General features: G+C 42.3%; 1 protein-coding gene across 2 annotated transcripts in view; it reads right to left on the reverse strand.

Annotated features, from left to right (window-relative positions):
* elovl7a (ELOVL fatty acid elongase 7a) overlaps positions 1-12,765 on the reverse strand; it is a 43,752-nt gene extending 30,987 nt beyond the window's left edge. Inside the window, exon 1 of one of the 2 annotated variants that reach the window (XM_063042974.1) lies at positions 12,641-12,765. The gene's annotated coding sequence lies outside the window, so the exon portion shown is untranslated. The remainder of the gene's footprint in view (positions 1-12,640) is intronic. The other variant, XM_063042973.1, reaches the window with a different exon arrangement.
* Positions 12,766-18,250: the final 5,485 nt, after the last annotated feature.

Raw genomic sequence — 18,250 nt, forward strand, 5'->3', positions numbered from 1 at the left:
CATTCCACAGATTCACTTATCTCTGGATATATATAGAAGGAAGGAGGAATTTTTTTTATATAAATAAATTTTTAAAAATTCCTCCTTACTTCTATTCTAAAGGTCACTCCTCAATTTTGAGGCTTTACCCCCACCCGAGGAAACATCCTCTCTACATCCACCTTATCTAGTCCTTTCAACATTCAGTAGGTTTCAAAGAGATCCCCATGCATTCTTCTCGATTCCAGTAAGTACAGGCCCAAAGCTACCAAAACGCGCCTCATGTTAACCCCTTCATTCCTGAAATCATCCTTGCAAAATTCCTCTGGACTCTCTCCAATGAGAACACACTCTTTCTGAGATATGGGGCCCCAGAAGTGTTGACAATATTCTCAGTGCGGCCTTACTAGTATCTTATAAAGCCTCAGCATTATGTCACACAAAATGCTGGTGGAATGCAGCAGGCCAGGCAGCATCTAGGAAGTACAGTCAACGTTTCAGGCCGAGACCCTTCGTCAGGACTAACTGAAAGAAGAGATAGTAAGAGATTTGAAAGTGGGAGGGGGAGGAAGAGATCCACAATGATAGAAGACAGGAGGGGGAGGGATGGAGCTAAGAGCTGGGTCTCGGCCCGAAACGTCAACTGTACTCCTTCCTGGATGCTGCCCAGCGTGCTGCGTTCCACCAGTGTGGTAAACCGTGTATATATGTTGTAACTCGGTTGCCTGTCTGGACACACCCCTCTGCTGACTGCCCCTGTGGCTCCTCCCACAGAGTCCTGTATAAAGGTGTTCGCCTTGCCCCTCCCCCTCAGTCCGGGGGCAGACACTCACTGTGGAGGTCGTATTGTATGGCGAATAAAAGCCTTTCAGTATTTTACCAAACCTCAGTCTTTTGGAGTAATTGAAGGTGCTTCAATCAGCACGGTGTGGGTGTTGCTTGGATTTCCAGCATCTGCAGATTCCTCGTGTCTCAGCATTATCTCCTCACTTTTCTATTCCCCTTGAAATAAATGCCAACATCGCATTTGCCTTCTTTACCAGAGGCTCAACATGTAATTTAACCTTCTAGGAGTCTTGCACGAGGACTCCCAAGCCCCTCTGCATCGGATGTTTGAATCTTCTACCCATTTAGATAGTCTGCACTATTGTTTCTTTTACCAAAATGTTGTGTCATACATTTCCCAACACTATTTCATTTGCCTTTTTGCCCATTCTTCCAATTTGTCCAAGTCCTGCTGCAATTACATTGTTTCAACACTACGTGCCACTCCAGCCATTTCGTATCATCCACAAACTTTGTCACAGAGCCAATTCCACTATCTAAACCATTGGCAAACAATGTGGAAAAATAGCAGTCCCAATACGGCCTCCTGCTCATTAGCCATTCCTCTATCCATGCCAGTATCTTTCCTGTAACACCATATTTTATCTTGTTAAGCAGGCTTATGTGAGGCACCTTATCAAAAACCTTCTGAAAATACAAGCAGATGACATCCACTGCCTCTGCTTTGTCCACCTTGCTTGTTACTTCCTCGAAGAACTCCACCAGATTTGCCAGGCAAGATTTCCCTTTACAGAAACCATGCTGACTTTGACTTATTTTATCATTAGTCTCCTCATCTGAAACCTTATCCTTAATAATAGACTCCAACACTTTCCCAACTACTGAGGTTAGACTAACTGGCCAACAATTTCCTTTCTTTTGCCTTCCTTCCTTAAGGGTGGAGTGACATTTGCAATCTTCTAGTTGTCTGGGACCATGCCAGAATAAAATGATTCTTGAAAGATCATGACCAATCCATCTGTTCTCTTCAGCAACCTCTCCCAGGACTCTGGGATGTAGTCCAGCTGGTCTAGTTGATTTATCCACCTCAAGACCTTTGAGTTTGCCTAGCACTTTTCCTTCGTAACAGCAATGGCACTCACTTCTGCTCCCTGACACTCACAAACCTCTGCCATACTGTTGTCTTCCACAGTAAAGACTGAAGCAAAGTACTTATTAAGTTCATCTGCCATTTCTTTGTCCCCCATTACCACCTCAACAGCATAGTTTTCCAGTAGTCTAATATCAATTCTTGCCTCCCTTTTACTCTTAATATAACTGAAAAATCTTTTGTTATCTGCTTTATATTACTGGCTTGTCTGCCCTCATATTTCATCTCTTCCCTTCTTATAGCTTTGCAGTTGCCTTTTGTTGGATTTTCAAAGCTTCCCAATCATCCAATTTCCCACTCAGTTTTGCTAGCTTGTATGCCCCCTCCTTGGCTTTTATGCAGTCCTTAACTTCCCTTGTCAGCCACAGTTGTCTCGCTCTGCAATTTGAGAACTTCTGTGGGATACACCTATCCTGGACCTTGGAAACTGTTCCCAGAAATTCCAGCCATCTCTGCTCTTCTGTCATCCTCACCAGTATCCCACTCCAACCCACCTGGGCAAGCTCCTCTCTCATGCCTCTGTAATTCCCTTTATTCCTTTGCGATACTGATACACTTTCTTCTCACTCTTAAATTGCAGTGGGCCGGCTGGTGGCACAATGGCATCAGCTCTGGACTCCGGAGCAAAGGCTCCCGTGTTCAAATCCAAGTCAGGCCACCCCCGAGCACTCTTTCCATCCATGCCGGGTTGAGCGTCGAGCTAGCCACTCGGCCTCGTTAAAAAGGGTCGCGTCAGGAATGTTCATATCATGACCCGGTTAATCCGAAAGGAGACCAATCCTGACACCACGCGCCAGACAAGAATGGCTGACTGTCTGGTGCGACACACGAAAAAAAATATTGCAGTACAAATTCAATCATATTACAATCACTGCCTCAGGGTTCCTTTACATTCAGCTGACCAATAAAATTGGAATTATTACACAAAACCCAATCTTAGATAACCTTTCCCCTAGCAGGCTCAAGAACAAATTGCTCTAAGAAGCCACCTAGCAGGCATTCAACAAATTCCCTCTTGCAATCTGACACCAACCTGATTTTCCTAATCCTCTTGCATATTGAATTCCCCTATTACAACTCTGACATTACTCTTATTCCAAACGCTTTTCAATCTCACACGGGGGAGGAAAACTTTAAAGCTCCATCTTGAGAGGAAAAAGTATTAAGCAAATTAATGGGCCTTTAAGAGACTGCAGCTGCTGGAATCCAGAGTAACAAAAATAATGTACTGCTGGAGAAACTCAGTATCTGTGGAGGGAAATGGACAACCAACGTTTAAGGTTAAAGCCCCTCATTTGAACTCAAAGTACATGGGATTTTCATTCCTGATCTTAAGCAGTTAAGATTAGAAATTAAAATTCCATGTACCAGTGAAGGCAAGAGTAGGATATGGCAGGTAAATGTGTGGCTGAAGAATTGCTGCAGGGGGTAGTTTCAGATTGTGGATCATTCGGATCCCTGCTAGGGAAAGTATAAAGGGACAGGTTAGACCTGAATTCAGGGAAGCAACCACTTCCTTGCAGGCCAGTTTGTTATCAAGCTATTGGGGAGTGTTTAAACTGGGCTGGCAGGGGATAGGAACTAGAGTGATAGGTTAGAGAATAGAGCAGTTGATGTAAAGTGTAGAGACTTTAAGGAAGGATAGGCAGTGGACAAGGCATGTTTGTTGTGAGTTGGATGGGTTGAAATGTGTATTTTAATGTGAAAACTATCAGGAACAAAGGTGATGAACATGGAACTGCATTGTTGCGGCCATTACAGAGACTTGGCTGTCACAAGGACAGAATGGCTGCTGATGTTTGATGTTTCAAGAGGGACAGAGAGGGATGTAAGAGTTGGGGGAGGGCATTGCTAATCAGGGGTAGTATCACAGCTGCAGAAAGGGAATACATTGTGGCAAAATCATCTCTGCTGTCAAAAACAGGGAGGTATCAATATTGAATATTCTACAGACACCAGCCCCTCCCCCAGACATATTCAGGAGCAGATCAGGGCAGAGGGCAGATTTTGGAAAAGTGCAAAAATAACAGGGTTGTAGTCGTGAGGGACTTCAACTTCCCCAAAGGATTGGTATCGCCATAGTGCAAAAGGTTTAAATGGGCAAAATTTGGTAGGTGTATCCAGAAAGGATTCCTGACACAATATGTAGACAGGACAACTGGAGCAGAAGCCATACCAGATCTAGTACTCGGCAATGAACCTAGTCAGGTGACAGAGCAGCTTGGAGACAGTGACTAGAACCTCCTGGCCTTTACCATAGCTTTGTACAGGAAGTGCAGCAGACTGTATAAGAAAAGATTTAATTGAGGGAGGGGGAATAAAAGTGCTATTAGGCAGAAACTTGGGAACATAAATTGGGAACTAATGTATTTGGGGAAAATGCACAACAGAATTGTGGTGTTTGTTTGGGGTGCATGGGGCTCTGGGTAGGTTTGTCCCACTGAGGCTGGGAAAGGATGGTAGGGTGAAGAAACCATGGTTGGCAAGAGGAAGAATATTTCATCAAGAGGAAGAAAGCATACCTAATATTTAGGAAGTAAAGATCAGACAGGACTCGAGTAATAAAGTAGGCAGGAAGGAGATCAAGTATCAACTAGGAGAGCTAGAAGGGGGCACGAGAAGGCCTTCACAAGTAGAATTAAGGAAACCCCAAGCTGTTCTACATGTACATGAAGAACAGGATGACTAGAGTGAGGATAGAACTGACCAGGGATAAAGGAGGAAATATTCTGGAGTAAGAAGTGGCAACTGAGGCCTTAATGAATACTTCACTTCAGTATTCAGTCAGAGGGAACTTGACAAATAAGAGGATAGCATAGGACAGGCTAGTAAACTGGAACATGTTAACAGAAGAGAGGATGTGCTGGAGCTTTTGAATAACATCAGGATAGAAAAGTTTCCAGGACCAAACAGGATATACCCCGGATTACTACAGGAAGGGAAGAGACTGCTGAGCCTTCGGCAATACTCTTTGTATCCCCCGGCCACAGGATTGGTATGCGAAGATTGGAGGGTGACACAATTTAATCCATTATTCAAGGTAATAGAGATAAACCTGGGAATTATAGACTAATGAGTCCCATGTCAGTGGTGAGCAAACTATTGAAGGGCATTCTAGACGGGATTTCTGAGTGTTTGGAGACATCTACGCTGATCATAGCTTTGAGAGAGACAGGTTGCGCCTCACAAACCTGGTTGAATTCAAGGACTACCTGTGTTACCACCTACACTGTAGACATTGGACTGTACTGACCTGTATTTCTGCGCAACATTGATGACACATCAAGGATTGACCAAATTCAGAACAGTCTGAATGGCAAATTAGTTCATTACTATCACATGTACGAAGGTGCAGTGAAAAACTGGTCTTGCAAACCGTTCACAGATTAATTCAGTGAAAAGGCACAAGGTAAAACAATAAAGTGTAGAGTGTTGCAGTTTCAGAGCAAGTGCAGTACAAGTAGAAAATAAGGTTCAAGATCATAATGAGGTCTAGAGTCCATTTTCATTAAACTTAGTGACCTTTCAATCATCTTATAACAGCAGGATAGAAGCTGTCCTTGAGCCCGATGTTTTTGTATCTGCTGCCGATGGAGGTTGGGGTGGTGGGGTGATGGGGTGGGGGAGGAAGGGAAAGAGGAAGTAGTAGACAAAGTCTCCAGGGTGGGTAGAATCTGAGCAAGCTTGCTCTCGAGGCTGCGAGAAGTGTAGACAGCGTCCAGGAAGAGGGTGGCTAGTTCCTGTGATGCGCTGAGCTGTGTCCACAAGTCCCAGCGATTTCTTGCTGTAACGGGCAGGAGAGTTGCCATACAAAGCTCTGATGCATCGGGATAGGATGTTTTCTATGGTCCATTGATCAATTGCTGATGATCAAAGGGGACATGCCAAACGTCTTTCCCTTCCCCTGCATTATGCCGGTGAATCTTTATGGCCACAGCATCAACATGGTCTAAACCTCTGCCTTCAACTTGCACATTGGAAAAAAAAAGGCCTTGGTATTCAAGGCAATAACAAAAAAAGTTGCCCAGACAACTGAAAAGAATTGTATCTATTTGGACACAGTAAAAGAACATTTCAAGATTGAGAACATTATGAAAAAAATATTATGGCCAGAAAAAGGAACCAGGATATCAGTACATACTTCCTTTACTTTGATTCATTGCGAAGTAAAGGGTGTGTAGAAAGGAATACAATCACACAACTATTTACATATGCAAAGGCAAATGTTGTGTTCCTACCTTGGAAACATTTAAAAAAAGGGTGGAGTTGGGGGAAGGGAAATAAAAATACTGAATGGCATTCCCAATGGACACCACTTCAAAATTATCAACTTTTGCTTAAGAAAATGCTTAAACACTGAAATGAAACTATGATTTAGCAATAGTATCCTGAGTTTAACTCCAGTACTATGTATTTCAATACAGACCATTTCAAAAATAATGTATCAGCTGTGGGCGTTAGATGTTAACTGAGCGAGGAAAAATAACACTCATTAGTTCATTTCAAAGCTATAACCCTCTGAAGGTCGAGCTGCAGAAAGGGCAGAGCTCAATTTAACTGCATCTTACAACAGAATCACAACAGCCTTGTTACAACACGCCCTTCCAGCGACTTTTGTATCAGGGGAAAACTTCACATTTGTTCCTTCCTCTAGATTATTTCTGCAAATAGTCAACAGTAGAGGATCAAACACCAATGCCTAGGATATGATACGTGGTACATCCCTCCAGCCTGAAAAAGACATTTACACTCACTCTGCTTTCTGTGTGATAATCAATTTCAATCTCGGAGTATTCTAGAGTTACGTGAATATTCCAGGTGTTAATTCAAGAATCAGGATTCAGTTCTTATTGTAAACATAAATAAGTTCAGGAAGCTTGCAATAAACCTTCAGTTTTTCTTGTAAATTGCAAGCAGTAAATTGAAGTAAAAAGAACAGGCTGCTCTACAGATTAAGAGATTGCATATGTAACAGCCAAACATTAAGACAATAGAGTTGTATTAATTAGCTTAAATCAAACCAGGCAGCAAGTGCAAATTACACACATCAAAGTTGCTGGTGAACACAGCAGGCCAGGCAGCATCTATAGGATGAGGTACAGTCGACATTTCGGGCCGAGACCCTTCATCAGGACTTTTTGTGTGTTTTTATTTTTATGTGTGTTGCTTGAAATTCCAGCATCTGCAGATTTCCTCATGTTTCAGCAAGTGCAAATTACTTGCACCATTGTGACGCGAGTTCAAGCTAGCAGACCAGATGGACGTTGTCACTTACCATATCAAACATGGTCACAAGTATAGGCAACTAATAGTTTTTGGGTACTTGTGGCATTTGCACAGTCAGAGGCAGACCAGATAACATTAATTTTGGGTGTCTGGGATTTCTACCCCCAGAAGCTTTTTGATTATTTGTGTGAATTACATTGTAACAAAGGTGTTTGAACATTAAGAGGTATCCATCATTGTAGATATTCAATTCAAAAGAAGCATTGTCAACCCAAAATACTGAAGGAAACAATATCACAGTAACCATTGTATCAGCTACTGTTACCATTGATCTTAAGGGCATAAAAAAATGGGATGTACCTTTGGGTGTGTGAGCTTCTACAGAGAATGTCTTCAGAATGATGAATGCTTGTGCTCAGAAAAAACTTCTGTATCACTAGCTCCAGTGTCTCTCCAGTGATTTCAATCAGTCACAACAAATTCATAATATACTTTCACCAGTATTCTGGGCTCTTAATTTATGTATCAGTCTCTTAAGTGCCAAATTTGTCAAATGCCCTTCAGAAATCCAAACACACATCAACAGGCTTTGCTCAATTAATTCTCCACATCACATCCTCAAAATTCAACCGATTTTGTCAAACGTGTATTTATAAAACTACATTGATCAAGTTGATTATACTCAGTTTTCTTAAATGATTAAATAGTTCCTCATTGATTATTAATTACAGTCTTAAATATTATTTAATGTCTATTACCAACAATAGATGTTAAACCAGAATCAGATTTAATACCACTGGCATGTCATGAAATTAGTCATTTTGCAGCAGCAGTACATTGTAATATGCAAGAACTATAAATTACAATAAGAAATATTTTTTAAAATTAAATCTGAGTCTGAGGCCTCTGTCACTCAGAGTTGACTACGAATATTGTGTCCTAGCTGTCTGGATATGCAAGCCAGGGCAGTACAATATGGAGAACAGGCTGTTGCCCATGGAGCAAGGTCCCCCTCTCCACACTCCTGATGAACCCAAAGGAAATGCAACTGATAGTGCCCCAATGCCCATCTTCCCTCCTCCCTCCCTAAGGCTCTGGGCCTGTACTCACTGGAGTTGAGAAGAACAAGGTGGAAGTTCATTGAAATCTATCGAATATTGAAAGGACTAGATGGAGTGCATGTGGAGAGGATGTTTCCAATAGATTCAAGATTGGTTAATGGCACGTCCAGTACACAAGTGTAAAGGAGAGCAAGTGTTACTCCAGATCCAATGCAGCACAAAAAAACAAAATAAAAATAAATACACCAGCAAGCTTACTGATTGTAGTCCATAAAGCAATGTTACACTGGACACAAGTCACTGATCTGTGGAATTCATTGCCACAGACAGCTGTAGAGGCCAAGCAGTGGCTGATAGCTTCTTGGTTAGTAAGAGGGCCAAAGGTTACTGGGAAGGTGGCAGAATGGTGTTGGGAGGTTAATAAATTGAATGGCAGAACAGACTCGATGGGTCAAAAAGGCCCAATTCTGCTCCGATGTCTCATCTTATTGAATTGTGGATTCACACTGAAAAAAAAACAACCAACCTTCTGATAACGTACTGGAACTGAGTTTTTAAAATGAGCCCACCATCTCTACAAACACTTCCTTCAAACTCCTTCTGTTCCAGTTTTTGGATCCTGGCAATTTGTCTACTGTTAGCCCCACAAGTTCCTTGAATACCTGTACTTTATCACTAATGATTGCGATTTTTTCCTTCATGTTTCTTCCAGTGATATGAATTTAGCCTAAGCATGTATCTTAGGAATCTTTGCTCTGTCCTGACGGATGTAATGCTGATGCGAAAATGGAGTTAGTACATCTGCCATTTTTTAATTGCCTGTTATTGATTCACCAGCCTCACTGTTGAAAAAGGTCCCACACTCGGCTACCTTCTCCCAAATGTGATATCCATCATGTCACAAAGATTGTTGGTATTGTTAGCTTATTTAGCTCTAATTGCCTATCATTTTGGTGGGCACAAAACTCAATTTATTCGGGGGCAAGCAGGCAGCAGCTTGTAATCAATATGAATTAATGATTAGGAAGCATTCTTGCGTAATCGATTAGAGAATGGCAAAGCCGCACTCAGAGCGGACACCTTGAAGGCTCATGCAATGAAGCCATCAAAGTAGGACTCAGGATAAGGAGGAGCAATCACCATGGTGGTGTCATATGGTGTGTACAGTATATCCTGTATCACAAATTTGAATTTGTTACAAGTGATGAACATAACTGTTAAGAATAGGGTGGTGGATGTAGTCTGCATTGATCTTAGGGAAACACTTCACCAGATCCCTCATGGTATGCTGGCGAAGGAGATCAAGTCACAAAAGGTCAACAGTAAACAAACAGGTAAATTAGATACAATATTGGCTTGGTCAAAGAAGACAGAGGATAGCAGAGGGTTCCTCTGACTAGAAGTTTGTGACCATTCATGTTGCAAAAAAACCAGTGCTAGGATCTTGTTTGCAAAATGTATTTTCATTAACAATCTTGATGAAAATCTAGATTGAGTGATTAGTACTTACAGTCAAGACAAACTGCTGAAGTTGTGGATAGCAAGGGAGGATGTCAAACAATAAAGCAGGACATACATCAGATGGAGATGTAGACACAGACAGAGTGGATGGAGTTTAAAAATCAAGACAATAGTGAAGTGTTGCATATTGGGAAGTGAAATACTAGAGGAAAAGATACCACCAATGACAGGGCCTTAGGGAGCAATGATGTACAACAGGACCTTGGGGATGCAAATTCATTTCTCCCTGAAACTGACAGCACAAGTCCATAGGATAGTAAAGGCAGCATATGTGTTCATCAGTTGTGAGACGAGGTATAAAAATTGGGAACTCTTGTTGCAACAGAGTATTAAACTTGAAGTAATTTGTGGAGTTAGTCACTACATGATAGGAAGGTTATACAAGCTTTGGTGAAGATGAAGTCTACCAGGAAGTTACACAAAACAAATTGCTGACATTCAGTGGGCCATGCAGCATTTGTAGAGGCTTGGGGGATGGTAAACATCATGGGTCAGTGCCCGTGTCAGGACTGGAAGTGGAGGGGGGAGGATAAATCAAAACATTAACTAAACCTTAGCTTCTACAAATGCTGTACACCCAGGATTCTTCTAAGTTTGTTTTTGCCCCATATTCCAGCATCTACAGTATCTCAACACCATTTTGCCAGGAAGTTGTCTTGGAGTTTTAGATGTAATGAGATAAGACAAACTTGGACTTTCATCATTGGATGCATTGGAGTTGAGGGTAAATGCAAAAGGAAAAATAAGAAAGTTAACGCAAGTCTTTTCCCCCAGGATGAAAACGTCAAATACCAATGAGAAGGGAAATTTAACTTTTTTTTTTGAAGAGAGGATGGTAGTTGCCTGGAATGTGCTGCCAAGGAAAGTGATAGCAAATACAAGAGCGACATTTCAGAGGTAATTAAACAGGTATACAAACAGGCAAGGAATAGTGGAATACAGGCAACACACACCAAAGTTGCTGATGAACACAGCAGGCCAGGCAGCATCTCTAGGGAGAGGTACAGTCGGCATTTCGGGCCGAGACCCTTCTTCAGGACTAACTGTAGGAAGAGTTAGTAAGAGATTTGAAAGTGGGAGTGGGAGGGGGAGATCCAAAATGATAGGAGAAGACAGGAGGGGGAGAGATGGAGCCAAGAGCTCAGCAGGTGATTGGCAAAAGGGATATGAGAGATCATGGGACAGGAGGCCCAGGGAGAAGGAAAAGGGGGAGGGGGGGAAACCCAGAAGATGGGCAAGGGGTATAGTCAGAGGGACAGAGGGAGAAAGAGAGAGAAAGAATGTATATATAAATAAATAACAGATGGGGTACAAGGAGGAGGTGGGGCATTAGCAGAAGTTAGAGAAGTCAATGTTCATGCCTTCAGGTTGGAGGCTACCCAGATGGAATATAAGGTGTTGTTCCTCCAACCTGAGTGTGGCTTCATCTTTACAGTAGAGGAGGCCGTGGACCCCACCTCCCCCTCATACCCCATCCGTTATTTATTTATATACACACATTTTTCTCTCTCTCTCCCCCCCCCCCTTTTTCTCCCTCTGACTATACCCCTTGCCCATCCTCTGGGGTCCCCCCCCTACCTTTTCCTTCTCCCTGAGCCTCCTGTCCCATGATCCTCTCATATCCCTTTTGCCAATCACCTGTCCAGCTCTTGGCTCCATCCCTCCCCCTCCGGTCTTCTCCTGTCATTTTGGATCTCCCCCTCCCCCTTTAAAATCTCTTACGAGCTCTTCCTTCAGTTAGTCCTGACAAAGGGTCTCGGCCCAAAACGTCGACTGTACCTCTCCCTACAGATGCTGCCTGGCCTGCTGCGTTCACCAGCAACTTTGATGTGTGTTGCTTGAATTTCCAGCATCTGCAGAATTCCTCGTGTTACAGTGGAATACAGACCATGTGCAGTTGAGATGGGTTTGTTTAGACTGGAAGATATGGCAAAGATATGGTAGCCTGAAAGGCCTGCGCTGTATTATTTTATGCAGTGAAACATTAACCCAAGTGGATGTTTAACAGTTAACCACTTATTTTAAATGAGTGCCAGTGATTGTATGGGGGGGGGGAGAAAGCAAAAGGCAGAGTTTTTCTTTGCGTTAAATGATAGGCATACACTTTGTCAGGTTTAAAGCTTCACCTTGAAGTAATAAAATTCATTCATTGGGTCTTTCATTTATGCTTTTTATAGATTAGGCCTGCAAGAAAATGAACTTCAGGGTAGCATATGTACAAACGTTTGTACTTTGAAAATAAATTTACTTTGAACTTTAATTAATGCCAATTAAGTGGGGTCCAATGCCCTCAAAGGACAAGAAAAATGGAGGGAAGGATTAGAAAAATGTTAGGGAGGAAATAAATGGGGGAAAAAAAGTGGCGGAGAGGTGAGCTGGATCCCGGAGGATGTTCAGTATTTATTAACTCCAATAATGGAAATCTGCAATTCTGATAGAAGCACATTATAAAGCAATTCTAAACATCAAGTCAAGACGAAATACTGAACTACTATTCCCAAAGTTGAAATGACATTGAAGCAGATTAAATATCAAAACTTCCCTTATCAGTAAGATGATACCAGTAAACACGTCTCTCTGAAAACAAAAGACAATTTCATGCAAAGTCATTAAAGCAAAGCCAACGCCATCTCGTTTCAATCACTTTTGAAAATCTTCAAGACCATTTCATCAACGGACAAATCAAGTGAGTTTTTCTATGATGTGATTAACGGCGTTCCCACATATGTCCTAGAGTTCTTTAAAATTAGAATCAATTGAATAAAACTTCGCGTGAGGGATAAGAAAATACAAATTAAACGTGTTCACAGCAACCCGCGTAAAATATAAACTTCGATCAAAGTAGTTGCTTGAACTACTTTTCAGATAGTTGAGAACCATAAAATAAACTACCAAGTCACAATTAAAATGTTCCTACCTGTTTAACAAAGTTAAGCGCCAATAGAGAGGGCGCGACGAACCACCCGAAACACCTTACCCTGTCCTTACCGGCGTTCCGCTTCGCGTCATAGGGTGGAACTAATATAACACTGAACTTGGGCTGCGAGTAATTGGCTGTGCTTTCTTAATTAGCATTCAGAGCGGCGGCAAGAGCTGTCGAGCCAGGTGCGGGCGTACTTTAGGAATTAATTATCTCACTTCATTGTCGAGGTATGACATACGAGGTTCGCTGTTTCAAAAACCAGTTTCTCCGGAAGTTTCTTAAGAAATCCTGGTACAGCCTAGTAACCGGGTTTTATCGCCCACTATAATCAACTGACTATTAATGCAATGAAGTTATTCATCATTGTCCTCAAAACTGAGAAATGCCACATTAATGAGTTAAAGTGGTTAACCTGAAACTGACCGAATCAAGATCGTTACTCGTTTATTTAAAACAGAGTCTTAACATAATCTGGCACCCTAGATCTTCCAATTTTCCCACGGGCCATGAAGTGAGTCTTTTTTCTTAGAAGTTTACCTTGTGATTAGGTTTCTGGTGGAATTTGGAGATCACCATCGCCAGCCATTGTGAGTGAAGGCTGTGATCACAGACTGAACACAGGGCTCCGTGTCGGCAAGATCCGGCACGAACTGCCCAAAAAGGTTTATTTTGCTGACAGACTTGAAGCTGTTATTTGTTCTTAAATTAAACAGCAACTTTTTGGTTTGTATCATTTAACATGATTTAATATGTACGACCTTGTACAATTGCAATTTTCGATTTAATAATGTACCACAATGACTCAGCTTTAAATAAACGAGTGAAGTTAGTAACTCCACGTGGAACCAGAATGGGAATTTATGATTTGATAATCTGAATCAATAATTCACGTCAGGCGATTTTTAAAAAATTAATGCTCACTTCGGAATTTATAGTGCAATAAATTATATTCAGAAACGAAAATACCTAACCACTTATGAAATGTTGTAACTGGGTTGGACAGACAATTAACACATCATAGCAAATGATCTATAGCAATTATAGTTGTTTCATAATATATATTACATGCTGACTGATCCCAGAAATTGTATTATCACCATTGTTTATATCTATTTTGCATTTATATAGTTTATGTTGTAGAACAATAACTGCTGTTATATGGAAGTACAGGGCCACCTGTAATTCTTGACACAGCAACAGTATGTCAACCAACACTTTTTTTCAATTCTTAACAAGATCCTCACAACATCAGAAAACCCTGCCAAAATGGAGCATTACACATTTTAAATTTGTAAATTGGTTTATTATTGTTACATGAACTGAGGTACAATGAAACATTTCTTGTTCATCCAGATCAATTCATTATAAGAGTGCAAGGGAAAACTAGAACAGGGTGTAGGATAAAGTGTCACAATTATAGAGAAAGGCAATAAGGTGCAAGGACCTTAATGAGGTAGATTGTGAGGTCAAGAGTCCATCTTATTGTACTAGGGAACTGTTCAATAGTTTTTTACCAGCAGGATAAAATCTGTCCTTGTCCCTGATGGTACTTACTTTCAGGCTTTTGTATCTTCTGTCTGATGGAGGCAGATAAGAGGACAGAATGCCCAGAGTGGTTGGTATCTTTGATTTTGCTGGCTGCTTTACTGAGGCAGTGAGAAATGTAGACAGTGTCGATAGGGAGGAGCTGGTTTCTGTGATGATGTGCTGAGCGGTGTCCTCAGCTCCACAGTTTATTGCGGTCACAGAGAGAGCAGTTGCCATACCAAGCTGTGATGCATCTAGTCAGGATGATTTTCATGGTGCTTCTATTAAGGGCAACACATTGACAGGGTATGTATCACAACGCTTTGCAGTGCAGGCAACCTGGGTTCAATTACTGCCGCTGCTTGTAAGGAGTTTGTATGTTCTCCCCATGACCGTGTAGATTTCCTCTGGGTGCCCTGGCTTCTTCCCACAATCCAAAGATGTACTGGTTGGTAGGTTAATTGGTCTTTGTATATTGTCCTGTGATTTAGTCGGGGGATTGCTGGGTGGTGTGGTTCAGAGGGCAGAAGGGCTTATTCCATGCTGTATCTCAATAAATACATTTTTAAAAAAGAATAGGTGAGAGTCAAGATGAGCATGCTAAATTTCTTTAGGCTCCTGAGGAAGTAGAGGTGCTGGTGAGTTTTCTTGGCCTTAGCATCAATATGGTTGGAGCAGGACAGGCTATTGAGTATGTTCACTCCTGAGAACTTTTGTGAGTTTTGAGCTCTCAACCACATCAATCTCAGTATCATTGTAAAATAGTAAAACAGTGATTGGCTCCTTGGTTCTGCTGGCATTGAGGGAAAAGATTGTTGTCATGTCACCATGTCTTTAGGCTCTCATTGCACTCTGACTCCTTGTTATTTGAGATCCAGTCAAACATATAGACAGAGTTAAAAGCGGAATCCGTCCATACAGTCATCACTGTTACAGGGAGGAGAGTAGGGAGGCTGAGGACAAAGCTTTGTAGTGCACCAGTGTTGAGAATAATCATGGCAGAGGTGTTGCTGCCTATCCTTACTGATTGTGGTCTGTTGGTCAGGAAGTCAAGGATCCAGTTGCAAAGGCAGGTGTTGAATCCCAGCTCTAAGATCTTGGAGATGAGTTTTCTTGGGATTATGTTATTGAAGGTGGAGCTATCATCAATAGGCAAATAGGTGCCTTTACTGTCCAGATGTTTCAGAGATGAGCAGAGGGTCATGGCGATGGTAACTGTCAGAGACTTGTCTCAGTAGCTGGTGAATTGCAGTAGGTTGAGGTGGGATTAATACATGCCATAACCAGCCTCACATTGGTGATCTTAACCTATTCTCTGCTTTACGACCCCTTGTAGTGGGAGCAGCAAAAGACGGCACTAGAGATTTTTGCAATCAAAACCGTAGTTAATCATTGATTGGTATCCTTGTGTTGAAGAAGTATAAAACATACTGTCAGGAGTGTGCGATTCCTTGAATTTTCATGGATTCTGTCTCTCCTGGAGGTCTGATGATGAATAAAGACATTTATATTTCCCATTAGAGCTTCTGTGTGGATCAGTTTGAGTCAGTCACAACAATGAAGTTAGTTATTTACTGCCTGTTACATCACTGGCATTTCGGGTAGTGCCATTTCCGTAACAGGTTTTTTTTTACCAGTTGGGATTGTTAGCCCTGAGCTGAACCCCCAAGCCTGGAGGATTGTTGGACCACTCTTAGTCTGGCATCTACCCTTTGACCTGTTTGGCACAGGTGACCCTACCAAGAGCCAAAGCACAAGACCCTGACTCCAGTCAACATAGCTGTCCAAGTCAATGAGGCAAACAAGCCTCCAAACCCTAAGAGAAGGTTGTGGTCCTGTCAGAGGACAACATTGAAGGCTGGTGTCTCATATGCCTTCTCAACCAATGTCACATTCAAGGATCTTTGGGCATGTATACAGAGAGCCTTCTGTTGATCTGTAGGGCCCTACCATTCATAATGTATGTCCTCGTCTCAATCATACTCTCAAAATGTATCACCCAACATCTATCTGGATTAAACACTATCTGCCATTTCTCAGTTCATTTCAGTAACACATAAAAATCACTCTGTAGTTTAAGGCTACCTTCCATACTATCGAGAACTCTACCTCGCAAACCTTTCATAATCATACATTCTTCATTCACATGCCAATCCTTCATGTATATTGCAGACAGGTTCCTCAGGTTGTCATAATGGGGATAAGCTACCACTACCTATAAAGTGCTGCAAATGGCGTGCGACTCTAACAGCCTCTGGAAGCTAAGTCCAACTCTTGGCCTGCATGTGTGACTTATCTAATAAGCCTGGCAGAGCTGTTTCTACTGACAAGAGAAGGGGCAAAGGCGGACCTCTGGCACTCAAAGCCAGTTGCTTTAGGCAGGTGGGGCTCGTCAGCCTTGGACAGAAGCCGCCTAGGAGAAGGAAAACTCTGATTTTAAACCTCCGCTGTCTTGCGGCCATACCCACCCATGGGAAAGGTTTCAGGAGTAAATCCCGAGGAAGAAATCCAGAGCTGGGGTCGCTAAGGCAGTTTGATGTTGTTTACAACTTCACTCTGGCAAACTCTGCAACGACACTGGTGTCAAGTTGTGTTGGTGCTTGCCCTTCCCTTGGACTACATCGGTGACATGGAGAGGGGGAGCCCGCTGCATTGGGCAACAGCCAGTTCTTCAAATTTACCTGCCCAGGCTTGCGTCCTGGAGAGGACACAGTCCACCAGAGGCACAAACCCATGATCCCCGGGGATCGACGGCTGCCTACATACACATTGCCGACAGCAAGGATCCCAGTACTGATTTGGTTACAGGCAGTAAGTCAGCAAAGCAACTTTATACCATCACCCTCAGACTCGAATTCCTTGAATTGTCAGTACCACATTGTATCAGTCTCCAATATGAGACCTTGTTAAAAGCCTTAATGAAGTCTATGTAAATCACATCTACTACACAATGATCATCAGTATACACTTTTATCTCTTCAAAAAATGCATTCAGCCAGGATCTACCATTGATAGTCACATGTTGACCAAATTTGATGAGTTCCTTCTTTTCCAAGTAATCATTAATCCTGTCTCGCAGCTTATTTTTCTGATAAGTGAGCGCTAGATTTAAAAAGTGAGCAGGGCCTATTGGAAATTTGAGGAGCTTGAGATTGCACAAGCTGTTTCTTGTGGCGAGTCAGCATGGGATTTAAAAAACAAATGGGGCCTGTCAGGACTTTCAGTGAGCTTCAGGTTGTTGCATTAGGCACTTGGGAGGGGCCAGTAAAAAAAAATCAGGTTTAAGTGGACCAGTCATTGTGGGAGCGGCTATTGTATGAGTAGGACAGGGTTAGAGTGGGGAGCATGAGACTTTGGCTCAAGAGACTTAGGCAAGAAGAGGCAGAGGCTAAGTTAAAGTTCTGGCAAGTTTCTTTCTCTTTTATTGCACAGTTAGAGCAGTGTGAAAGGTAGTCAGGACAGTGCAATGCACCTCTTGTGGGATGTAGGAAATAGTGTCCCTGGTGACTATACCTGCAAGAAGTAATTTTAGTTGCACCTTATTGTAGACCACATTAATGGATTGGAACCAGAGCTGTTTGAACTCCAGATCATTTGGGAGGCTAAGGGGTTGATGACAGGAGAAACAGATAGGTAGTTACACTTAAGGTGCAGATCACAGGTAACTAGGTGATCGTCAGGAGAGGGAAATGGGATAGGCAGACAGTGCAGGGTACCCCTGTGACTTTTCCCTTCAATAACAAGTATACTGCTTTGGATACGATTGGGGCACAAATTAGCAGAGGAAAGCCACAGTAGTCAGGTCTGTGGCACTGATTCTGGCTCTGTGACATAGAAGTGAAAAGGAGAGAAGAGGCAAACAGTAGTGATAGGGGAATTCATTGTTTATGAAATAGACAGGAGTTTCTGTAGATGAGAACAAGATACCTGGACAGTATATTGCCTCCCAGATGCCAGGGTGAGGGTTGTCATAGATCAAGTCCATAGCATTCTTAAGGGCGATTGTGAGCAGTCTAAGATCGTGGTCCATGTTGGTACTAATGACAAGGTCAAGATGAGTGACAAGGTCCTGCAGAG

The sequence above is a fragment of the Mobula hypostoma genome, chromosome 3 (genome assembly GCF_963921235.1).
Source record: "Mobula hypostoma chromosome 3, sMobHyp1.1, whole genome shotgun sequence".
NCBI lineage: Eukaryota > Metazoa > Chordata > Chondrichthyes > Myliobatiformes > Myliobatidae > Mobula > Mobula hypostoma.